We start from the raw sequence: 10,988 nt of genomic DNA, 5'->3' as shown, positions 1-10,988 counted from the left end.
TCTGGGATCTTTGCAGTGGCTGGGAGGAGCAGTGGCCTAGCTATTTGTTATATTTGTTTGTTTGCTTTTGATTTGTTTTTTACCATTTCATCCTCCAAATGCACTTAACTGTGATGTTCACTTAATGCCCAGTGCTCAATCCTCCTGAATCTTCCTGTATCCTTGACTGTAACAAGTGGGGATTATCGATTGCAAGAATAACTTACTCTGTTATGTGAAGAAGCAAATGGAGGTACATAGTAACACATAACACAGTATCTTCTTTTGGATTTCACTCTCAAAAGTGAGGAAACACTACCATTAAAAGTTTTGTTTGGCTGATGTTGACTTCAGCACAACCTTCAGAAGCAAAGCAAGTGCTCTGGCCCATCAAGGATAGCAGCAGAAATATGTTAGCGATATTTGTATATCTTCAAAAACAGGACTTGATAATGTATTACAATAAGTATAATTTTCTATGGGACAATAGCATTCACATTTCCGATTCAGCTACCATGATCTGATGTTTGGACAGGATCACATTACCATTGCCTCTGGTAATACAGTTCATACAGTTCAAGTATGCATATATTTTTGTAGTAATACTTCAATTATCTTGTAAGAATAATTCCTGTAGTCTTCAAGGAAAGTAAAGCTAATGAAAATGAACTGGTTGTAGATGATTTTAAAGTAATCTGGGAAAAAAAAAAAAATCACAAATCCCTTGATTTGCTTATGAAAAAGAAACCAAGATCCTTCTGAAGTTTAGAAACTGGATTTCATTTGTACAATTTCTCAAAAAGGCAGTACCTAATCTGACCTGTTGTGTGACTAACATAACACAGGATTTGTATGCAGATCCTTGTTCTGATTCAGCAAGCATGAATTCAGACATGCCTTTAGAAACACAAACTTCAACTATATTGAATTTACAAATCTAAAAAATGTATCTTGAATTTCCAAAGAGATTGTTATTTCTAGAAGATTCTGGAATTACTGTTTTTCATCTTGAACAGAAATCCCGCTATATCAACTTATGCTGATTTTGCCTGCTTTACTATCACAGGCTACAGATGTATCAGTTGTGCAGAAGAACATTCTTTTAAATGCTTCCAGACATTATAATTCTTGTATATCTTTTGTACTGCATCCGACATTGCAACTACCTTCTAAGAAATTCCACTGCCTAAGTATTACAGTAACAATTTAGTTCATGATGTATTTACAGATTTCATTCAGGCCCTCAGTCTGATGATGCTTCTTCTTGAAGTCCAACATTAAGTGACAGTAACTTCACATTATTTCTCTCTCTCCTGTTGCATAACATAGAAGATTGCAGACAGCTTACTTGAACATTTGGGTTTTTTCAAATCTGATATAATTTCATAGCCATCATATTTTAGACATTGGTCTTACATTCTCCAGAAAATGCATGTCTAATCATCAAAAAAAGAAGACAGACATGAATCAGTATTATTATCAAATAATAATCAAATTATTATAATATACATGTATTTATAATATAACATATAAATATATTTATAATATAAAAATTATAATCAATATTATCAAAACAGAGGTTTTTTTGCATATGCATTTGGTTTTGTCTTGTTACTGCAGAAAGACTCACCACTTTACTTCTACAACCTTCACTCACTGGTACTTTTTCCTCTAAACTGCTAGTTTAGAAGTAGTAGACAGTTTTGTTTCTCCTCAGGAGAACAGCAATAAAAAAGCAAAATCAAAATCTTGTTAAGTATCATTCTGCTTGTTTCTATTGTGCTAAGTCACTCTCCACTTCAAACAAAGCAACAATTATCTTTTCCCAATATCTCATCATTCACGTATTTAAAAAGCAACATATTTCAGATGAGAAATACCCTGGACACAGCTGGTCGGTGCTGCCATGCAACAACCTACTACGTACCAGAGATACAGCACCATTTTTGCTGCTCTGAAGCTAATCAACAGATGTGCCCAACAGCACAGTTTCCCTAGGAACAGGATTTTCACTAATGAGCAGGAATATTGGTGTGATGCCATGTCCCTTTTTCTCTGAACCTCTATTGCAGAGAACACAATCGGTAAAAAATGGATGAATCTGTGATGTCCTTAAGTTCCAGCAATTTCTATTTGCCAGTAAGCAGCATTAAGGCAATGAGCTTTAATTTTCTCTAAATCATGAAGCAAATCAGACTGGTCAATGGCCAATTTTCCAACAAGAGGAGCATGACAGTAGCTAAAAGGTAGCCAGCTCCACCACAGTATGCTGCACTATGCTAGACTTGATACGCAGTTACAAAAGCAAACCAAAAGTTTTAAAATTTCCACTAAGACATAATACCTACAAAAAAAAAACAAAAAAAACAAAAAAAACACAACAACAAAAAACCAATTCCTCAACAAAAAAAACAAAACAAAACAAAAATACATAAGCGTCTCTGAGCTTTAATAGAAAACTAAACGCAACTGATGCATTTTACTAGTTCTAAATTACATTTACAGCGCTTTTGACTTTTAGACAATATTTGTCTACGGTTTTAAGAACTTAGGAGTAGAAAAAGAATGAAATTAATTCTAAGTTACCCTGGGAAGTCTTGCTGGAAGATGAGCGGGGTGAGAAACAATTGACTTATTACAGAGCTTGAAAGAGGGAATTATCACTAAGTTGCCAAAATTTGTGGGCTCACCAGTGCCTACAGGCAATTTATCATAATCCTATTTAAACTCAATATAGATAAATTTGAAGTTATTTCTTTCTTATACAAAGCTAAAAAATCAATGGAATTTTGAACTAAATTAATGAAATTGCCCATAGAGGAAGTCGCACAGTTTTAACCAAACACTAAAACTGTTATCAACAAAAGCAATGCACGTGAAAACAATGCTGTATAAATAAAGACTTGTTTGAGCAGTTTGTTTTCAACCTGTTCTACTTCCAAATATGTCGTTGAGGACCTAAATGCTATCCTGCTCTTTGAAGTGATTTTGCAACAACTCATTGACATTCATAAGGACATAATTAGACCTCTGCTAGTGATTACTTCAGCCTATGCGTGTTCTGAAGTACGCTCCCAGTAACCTAACACAATCCTCATTTCTTAAAATAACTGGCTAAATAATGGATAAACTGTGACTGCACACATCGTGTTTATCCACAGTGAAACCTCTGAAATTTCACCTGTAACTAAATTAGGCTGTTAAAATCTAATTGCATTTTGAATGACTATTGCTTATTGGGCTGAATTCTTACAAAGGCTGCCGATCCAGTCCTCCCTCTCCTGATTTACAGCTTTGTATTTCTTCATGCATATATCAAAGTTTGCAGTTTCCAGGAAATCATCATAGATGATGGAATGGTGCAGTAGTGTCCTCTCATTACCTAATTTCCATCCCATATGGCTTGGCAGTAAAGCTCCTCCAGGTCCCGCTGTTAGATAGGAGCTTCATTTGAATTACTTCCATTCCAGGTTTCTGAACCCCCTTCCTGCCCTTCTTTCCTACACATAATGCCTTCTCCAGACTTTTGTTCTCACAATACTTTACCCCACTGAAGCATAATGGCAATAGCTGTCTTCAACACTAATGAGATAGAATGAACAGATGTGGGAGAAAGAGCCACTTGCTGTATGACTAGTAGCCTAAGTTCAGAACAGAGACACAGAATTTACAGTACATTCCAATTTGTGGTGGATGCTCCCAGCAGTTACTTCTCATACCCTTAGGTCTCTGTGAGTAAGTCTGCATTAGAGTGCATCAAGCCAATAGTTCTCATCACTGAGCATGAATTTCTTGGTGCTTTAATTAATTCACCCACAGCATGAGCATCACTGTGTTCGATGCATACTCATTCTTGAAGAATTTGGGCAGATAATTACCATCATGAAACAAAGACTAGTGGACTGCCAGAAGCAGTGGTCTAGAAGAACATGGGAAAACAGAAAGGCAGAACATTAGCAAGATAAGCAAACTTGATTTCAATTCTTCCTTGCAGATGTGATCATCACAGAAAAGATTGTGTGCGTATGGATACGTATACTTTTTACTTTTTACTTGGATAAATGGTTTTATATATATATATTTATATATACATATTTGTGTATATATATATATATATATATATATATTCATAGAAAGATATACGTACAATTTATTTAAATTATCTTCAGTAATTTTCATGATCCTCCCAAAGTCTGTGGGTTGAAAAATGTTTTTTTCCTGTTTTAAGCTTTACCTGGACTTCTCTGCAAAAAAATGCTTCCAAACATAAATTTATTTGTTGGCTTAAGAACACTTTGGGCAGAAAGAAAAAGGGAAGTCATAGTTTTCACTTCCTTTGTTTCTGAAAAACTGGCCTATGTACTCTATGCAGCAAGATAAAAAAGAAAAACCAAAATCCAAAAATGAAATCACAGCAATAAAATACGTAGACACATCTCTGACTTGCCCAATAAACGTGCCGTTCCAGATAAATGGGAAATGTGTACAGTCTATTGGAAGGTTTTCTAAACATGAATGGCTTTTTACCCCTTCTCTCTGAAATCTATAGTAGGACATAGCCTTCAAGCTAGTTCTTGTCACATATCTGCAAGCCCTTTTCCTTTCCTGAATTTCAAGTTTTCCTAATGTCAGGCCAAAGTACTGCAAGCTTTTTGAATTGGACTGCACTTCACATTCAAGCAAATTCCATGTCTTAAGGGTGCACTTTTCTAGTACAAGGGATGCTCCAAAAGTAATGCTTCCTATTTTATTATGTTGGCTCATGACATCAGAGGCTGATGTTTGAAACATGGCAGTAGAAGCTGAACCTTCTCACCAATATTCCATTACATTTTGTTGCTGTGGGACCAGTAGCAGCAGAGGGGTAGTCTGACAAAATGGCATCTAACATGGAAGTGTGTAGGAATCAAAGGGTAGAATTGAATTCCTTCACGCAGAAAAAATTGCACCCACTGACATTCATTGACACTTGATAAGTGTTTATGGAGACCAAACAGTGGATGTGGACACAGTGAGCTGGTGGGTAGTACATTTCAGCACTGATGACAGTGGGTCACCTCCACTGGTGCAAATTTTTACGAGCATGGCACACAGGTTCTTGTTTGTCTCTGGAGGCATAGCTAACAGTGGTGACTGCATTGAAAATTCGTATTTAGTTGCTGAGAATTTGCTCTATTAAATACTGCTGTTGTGCTCTTCATTTTTGTTGCAGATTCCATGGAAATAAATAGGAAGCATTACTTCTGGAGCAATCTCTAAAGACGTTAATATTGCAACAACAACAACAACATTCCATTCCCACACTTACCAGAAAAGTTGTTGGTTGAAGCCAGAGATTTATGTATGTTTAGTCAAAGATCTTGCTCAAATCTTGAACGCAAAACAAAGCATAAAAAGCTGAAAAAGTTAAAATAAAAGTCAAATTAGATAAATATTACATAGACCATTATCAAGAAACATAACCATAGCAGAACACATTAAAATTTTAATTTACAGCATTATTTCAGTCAAATCTTTGTATTTAGACTCAACAGTAGAAAGCTGAGGAAAAAATGACACCTTAGATCTCAGCTTCAGATTAAATACTTGCACACTGTGCATCTTAAGTAAGCATTAACTAGCAGGATATTTAAGAGTATCATCTTCTTTCTGAGGTTTTCTTCTTTGCACAGAAAACTATTTACTGAATGTATGCCAAGCTGATTGCAGGCCAGCTACTGGGACCTCATCTGGAATGTGCTAATTGGAAGAGAACTTGTATACAAGTGTCCCAAAACCCAGATGACTGCCTTGATCAGCAGGCTATGTAATTAGGGCTCTATTTCTGCGTTTTCATGATAATTTGGAATTTAGTGGTGCAGTGTTCTCTCCAATAAAGAACAAAAATAAATGTGGGAAACACAATATTGTATCACATGTGGATTCTTTGTTTTCCAGAGAAATCTATCCACATTTGCCATTCTGTTACTTTCAAAATCTTTACTTTTCTTGAAAAATACTCTTGCTTCACTTTCAAAGAAGTAGGACAACATTTTCACCTCAAAGAAATCCAGATACAGTCACAAACAAAAAAAAGGAGTCTGGCTATCATGAGTTTTTTAAGACACTTCTCAGAGAAAAATATCCACACAATTTTTGAAATGGTGGATCCTTCAAAAGATCTGCCATTTCTGATTCACAGTGACAGATTCATGCCGTCTCTTTCCTGAGTTCATTGCTACAGCAAAATTGAAAAATGTCTTGGGTTAGAAAGGTTAGAAAGTATCACAACGATCATCAGGTTCCAACCCCTCTGCCACAGGTAGGGTTGCCAACCACTAGATCAAGTACCAGATCAAAGCCCAGGATCCATTCAAGCAGGCCTTGAACACCTCCAGGGACAGGGCATCTACAACCTCTCTGGAAAGACTGCTCCAGCCCCTCACCATCCTCTCAGTGAAAATCACAATCCTCGCAGTGAAAAATCCCAAATAAATTTCTAAATACGGAAAAACAAGTGTCATCTGCCAATCAGCAGAAGTTCTGCTTTACTAGCAATCCAATTTATTCTCTCATAGAGCCCCAGATGTAGGCTGCTCACTTTATTTTGTATTTTTCTCATACCATTTCAACTTAGTTTTATGCACTTCCTTACAATCCTCTATAAAGCTGCTGCAGCCTGTTCACATACTGCACAGTATATACGTGATACCATGGCTTCCGCTGGTGTTCCAGAGGTATTTGTTATTGTCATCATCTCAACACACTGTGCTGTTAATGCAAGCAGTCAACCATTGTTTTTCCATGTACATAAATTGTATGCCTAGAGACACCTACTATTATTATTTAATAAAATGACTCTAAAGATAATATCTTACATTTATACAAATGTCCCTTCAGCCAAGAATCTAAAAATACTTTGCAAACATATTATTTATATTTTTTAACTTGAATGTAATGCTACAGATTGTTCTACCTGACACTGAAAAGCAACTACTTTTAGCATGAAATATAACCACTTAACAGTGCAAAGCAGTGCAAAAACAATTTAAATGTGTCTATATGACTGTATCCGTTATAGAAGACAGCATCACAATCATCTGAGTGCAGAAGCACAGCACAATGACATCAGGAGTTAACAATACAGACCAATATGCTGTGTAACTCTACCAAGAAAATAAGGCTACATCTTTGCTGAACCACAGAAGTAGGTATAAAGGCAAGTCTGAAGCACTGTTTGTAAAAATGGATGAAAGGAACTCAAGAATTAAAAAGAGCAGCGTTTAAGGTGCTTAGATGTATTTATACTTATGATTAGATCCAAAAAGCCTAAGCATTCAAACAAGAACAACAAAGCTTGAGTTTTGAGGTCAGTCAAGGAGGCTGGTGAGTAGCTTAGCAAAAAAAAAAAAAAAAAAAAAAAAAAAAAAAAAAAAAGCAAATGGAAAATATTTTTCTTTTCTCTTTCTAGTTCCCAACTAGAAGAAGGCCCTTATGGTGAGATAACTTGTTCTCTATTCATTTTTGTGGTCAAACCAGTCTAATGGTTTATGGTAAGTGTATGAGTTCCTACATTCACATAATCAGACATACCCCTTACAGGTATTTTGATTTAAAGACTGAAACTCCATGACAACAACAAGAAACACAATTTCTTTTATAAAAGTGATGTAGTTGAACTGGGAAGAGAAAAGAGTAGAGGTCACGTTATTTCCACAAAACACTATGCAGCAAAGTCACTTGTCTATACTCATCCTCATTTACAGTCATGACTTATTTCTTGATGGGATTTTTGGGATTCAAAGAAAGGACTCCTATTTCTATCTGTACAGTGCCATACTGCATCTTTGAAGATGCTGCTCACCTACGAAATAAATATAGGACTTTGTAAGTTTAATTGTTAAATTAATTTGCAATGCTTTCCACCCAAGCCCCTTCTGCACCTAACCAATAGTAAAAAAAAATATTTTTCTAAATTAAAGAAATTCCAATTAGGACCCCTGAAGTTCTATATACATAAAGGACAGCATATGACACTAAGTTTGTCTCAGTCTGTTTTGTTGGAAAAGGTTGTTACAGTATTGGCCCTGTTCTTATCGCTTCAAGACAGTAGCCCAAATTCTTCCCTGTTACAGAAGTCCAATCTCACATTTATTTCAGTGGGTTTCAGTAAAGTAACTGAAAAAAGAATTTGGCCCATAATCACTGACTTTATCGTATAACTAGTAAGTGCTTGGCTAAGATTAGATTTCAAGATAGGCCAAGGGGATAATTCAAGGACTTGAGAATCTTTACTGACACCAAAGGCTTCTGCCTTCTGGGAAAACACAAAACAAAGTGCACTTATGGCACTGTATTCCTTGAATGGAGGGAAATTATTAACTAAAATACTAAAAGGTGCTACTCAATCTACTACAATAGGACAAATAAAAGGAGATGTTTACGTTCTAGAAAAGAATTCAGCTTTTCATTTTCTAATATTTCCAAAATTTAAATCAAGTTAGGCCTGATTGCCTTCATGACTGAATAGTTTTTTTTGTGGGTCACTGTGTGGTATTAGAAAATCTGTTAGTAAGATACGTGATGAGACTTTTTGGAAACTTGATTTGTTGACTACTGCAACACAAGCAGACTCTTAGAGCCCCATGACCTTCAACACCAAGAGACAGTAAGTTTAAATGCTTTTTGATGATTGAGGATGTAGACTAGTAACCTTATTTCCACTTACCGGTCTTCTTCATTCAACTGAACTCAGGCTTCGAAGTTAGCAAGTCTTGATCCCCAAAAGCAGAAGTCAGTAAGTAAATAAGTAGAAATAACTTGATTGGATTCCACAGCGATGCTGCCACTTGCTGCTGACTTAGTGCTTGAGAAAAACAAAACAATAAAATTCTACAGAAAAGGAAGTCAAACACTTCTTCAGTTTGAATTTCCTAGATTCTTTAGTTGTACTCTACCACTTGGTTCATGTTACTAAATACTACAAGACCAGAAAACCAATTTGTATTTAGCCTCAATTCAAAGGATAAGAAAGATCATAAGTAGACTTCCAGATTTTAGAAAGATTATTAATATAGCAGATAAACTTATTCAATGAGTAAGACAAGGCCTTGTCAAAAAACCCTAGAAGTCCTAATATAAAGGTATGTGGGAAATTATAAACAGAAGGTTAAACTACAGTCATTTTTCTAATAAAAGTATACTTTATGTCCATAAAAAATAGAGAAAACACTGAAATCACAGAGAATTAAAATAACTGCCAGGAGTGGCCACTTGTGCAAGCTTTTAGGTAGCAGTTTTTAGTCCTAAATCATAATCCCAGAAAAAAACTCTACCCCAGATATAGGCTGCTTACAATGTTGTTGGAACCTTAAATCTTGCAGAAGCCAAAGCCCTGCTTGCCTCACTGCTCTCCAGAGAAGGACTGAGGCTCCATGATCATCCTGACAGCCAAAAGCCTCTTGCTCTCCACTTAATTTACTTCACGCCATACAACACACCTGATATGCCTTTAATTAGAAAACCAGTATGGCCATTAGAGATACCACATGCCAACTTGTGTGTTACTGCCCCTCAGTCAGAGGTGAGCATCTTCTCAGAAGGATGTATCAAAGCTAATTTATAATCAAGCAATTCAGATTAAGTCCTTCATCAGCAGCAGCATAAGGTGAGCCCACAACTTTGCAATCTGGGTAATACACAGACTGCAGTGGAAGCAGCAGCAATCAGAAGAGTAACAAGACCCTGATGGTGTTCTCATTCACCATAACCACTATCCATACAAAAATAAATCAGCAACAAAAACTCCAGCTATTTCTGTTGCCATCTTTAAGTTATGCCATCATAAGCTGCAAACAAAGACATATAATATCCACCGCCCTCCCTGTGACTTACACTTTTTCTTTACCTTTCCTTCCTTTCTTCTCTAAGCTGAGATCTACTTAGTTAAAAGCATATAGGTGCTAAGTATCATGCAGAGGAAAAATAATATTTCTGTATCATTCTTAACTCAAAAACCTCCCAGAAGTGCAAAGACGCCATGTACCCTATGACAGATTTTGATTCTTTTTTTTCTCTCTCCGATGATTTAGATTTTTTTTTTCCCCCAACTGGTTGAAAAGCATAATAAATCTATTTATTTGCAAATTATGTGATGCGAGTCTGAAAGCAATCCTTGAAGAATCTCCTCCAAAATAAAACCATTCCAGCTCATCCCTGTATGTAACATCAGAGTTGCTGCACAATTACAGGGAACTACACTCTGCCAACACTGTTTAATTGAGAACCTCTCTTTTTTCTGGCTCTGCTACCATTAGACAGCTCGTGTTCCCACTGCTTTGCCTCCATCTGTGCTAACAACAGAATCCTTTTTGATTAAAATGTTCATAAGTTATATTGTGAAAAATCACTTTAACTGTGCACTTCCTTCACTTTGAAATGATTTCCCCTCTTATGTACGCAAAATCTAAGCAACTGATACCTACACATCTATGCTATTTTATTTCGATGAGAGGGAAAGAATTTAGACCTTTTATTTAAAAAGTTTTTCAAGCAAGGAGAAACTTGAGCTCTGGCATAGGAAGAAATGCAAATGGCTAATATTCGCACATGGAGAAAAAAGGCATAACTTTCTTCAATTAAAAAAAATACTCTAAAAGGAGAATCACTAAAAATCTGCTTAAATAAGACATTGAAACTACTATATTTCATGCAGATATATCAGAATATTTGGTTTTCCCACAAAGACAACTTTTTTTCATTTTGATTTTTAAGTAGGAAAAGTATAACATGTCAAGAATTCTTGTTTTCCTGGGTTCTCAGTGCAACTGACCCTTGGACTGTCATTTGATTTTGTAATGAAAATATACAGTCTTCAAAGCCACAATTAGCTATCTTTTGCAGGAGATAGAAATATTTATTTTGCCATAGCAAAGACCATAGAATTTGTTTCCCAATTAAAGGAGGAAGGATAAAAATGTAACATATTGAAGTAGGGATTAATAGGGAAATTACCAGAGGAAATTAAGATA

General features: G+C 35.8%; 1 long non-coding RNA gene across 1 annotated transcript; it reads right to left on the bottom strand.

The window, feature by feature from the left end:
• Nucleotides 1-1,381: 1,381 nt before the first annotated feature.
• On the bottom strand, nt 1,382-8,773 carry LOC122180416. The gene is made up of 3 exons (XR_006179056.1): nt 8,687-8,773; nt 5,288-5,376; nt 1,382-1,415 (listed from the first exon to the last, which is right to left on the bottom strand). It is a non-coding gene; the product is annotated as an uncharacterized LOC122180416 (long non-coding RNA).
• Between the last annotated feature and the right edge of the window lie 2,215 nt (nt 8,774-10,988).

The sequence above is a fragment of the Lagopus leucura genome, unplaced genomic scaffold, assembly GCF_019238085.1.
Source record: "Lagopus leucura isolate 7727_CA_CO unplaced genomic scaffold, USGS_WTPT01 Super-Scaffold_100004, whole genome shotgun sequence".
Taxonomy (NCBI): Eukaryota; Metazoa; Chordata; class Aves; order Galliformes; family Phasianidae; genus Lagopus; species Lagopus leucura.
The sequence above is the reverse complement of the archived record's forward strand: the minus strand, read 5'-3'. Positions and strand labels throughout refer to the sequence as shown.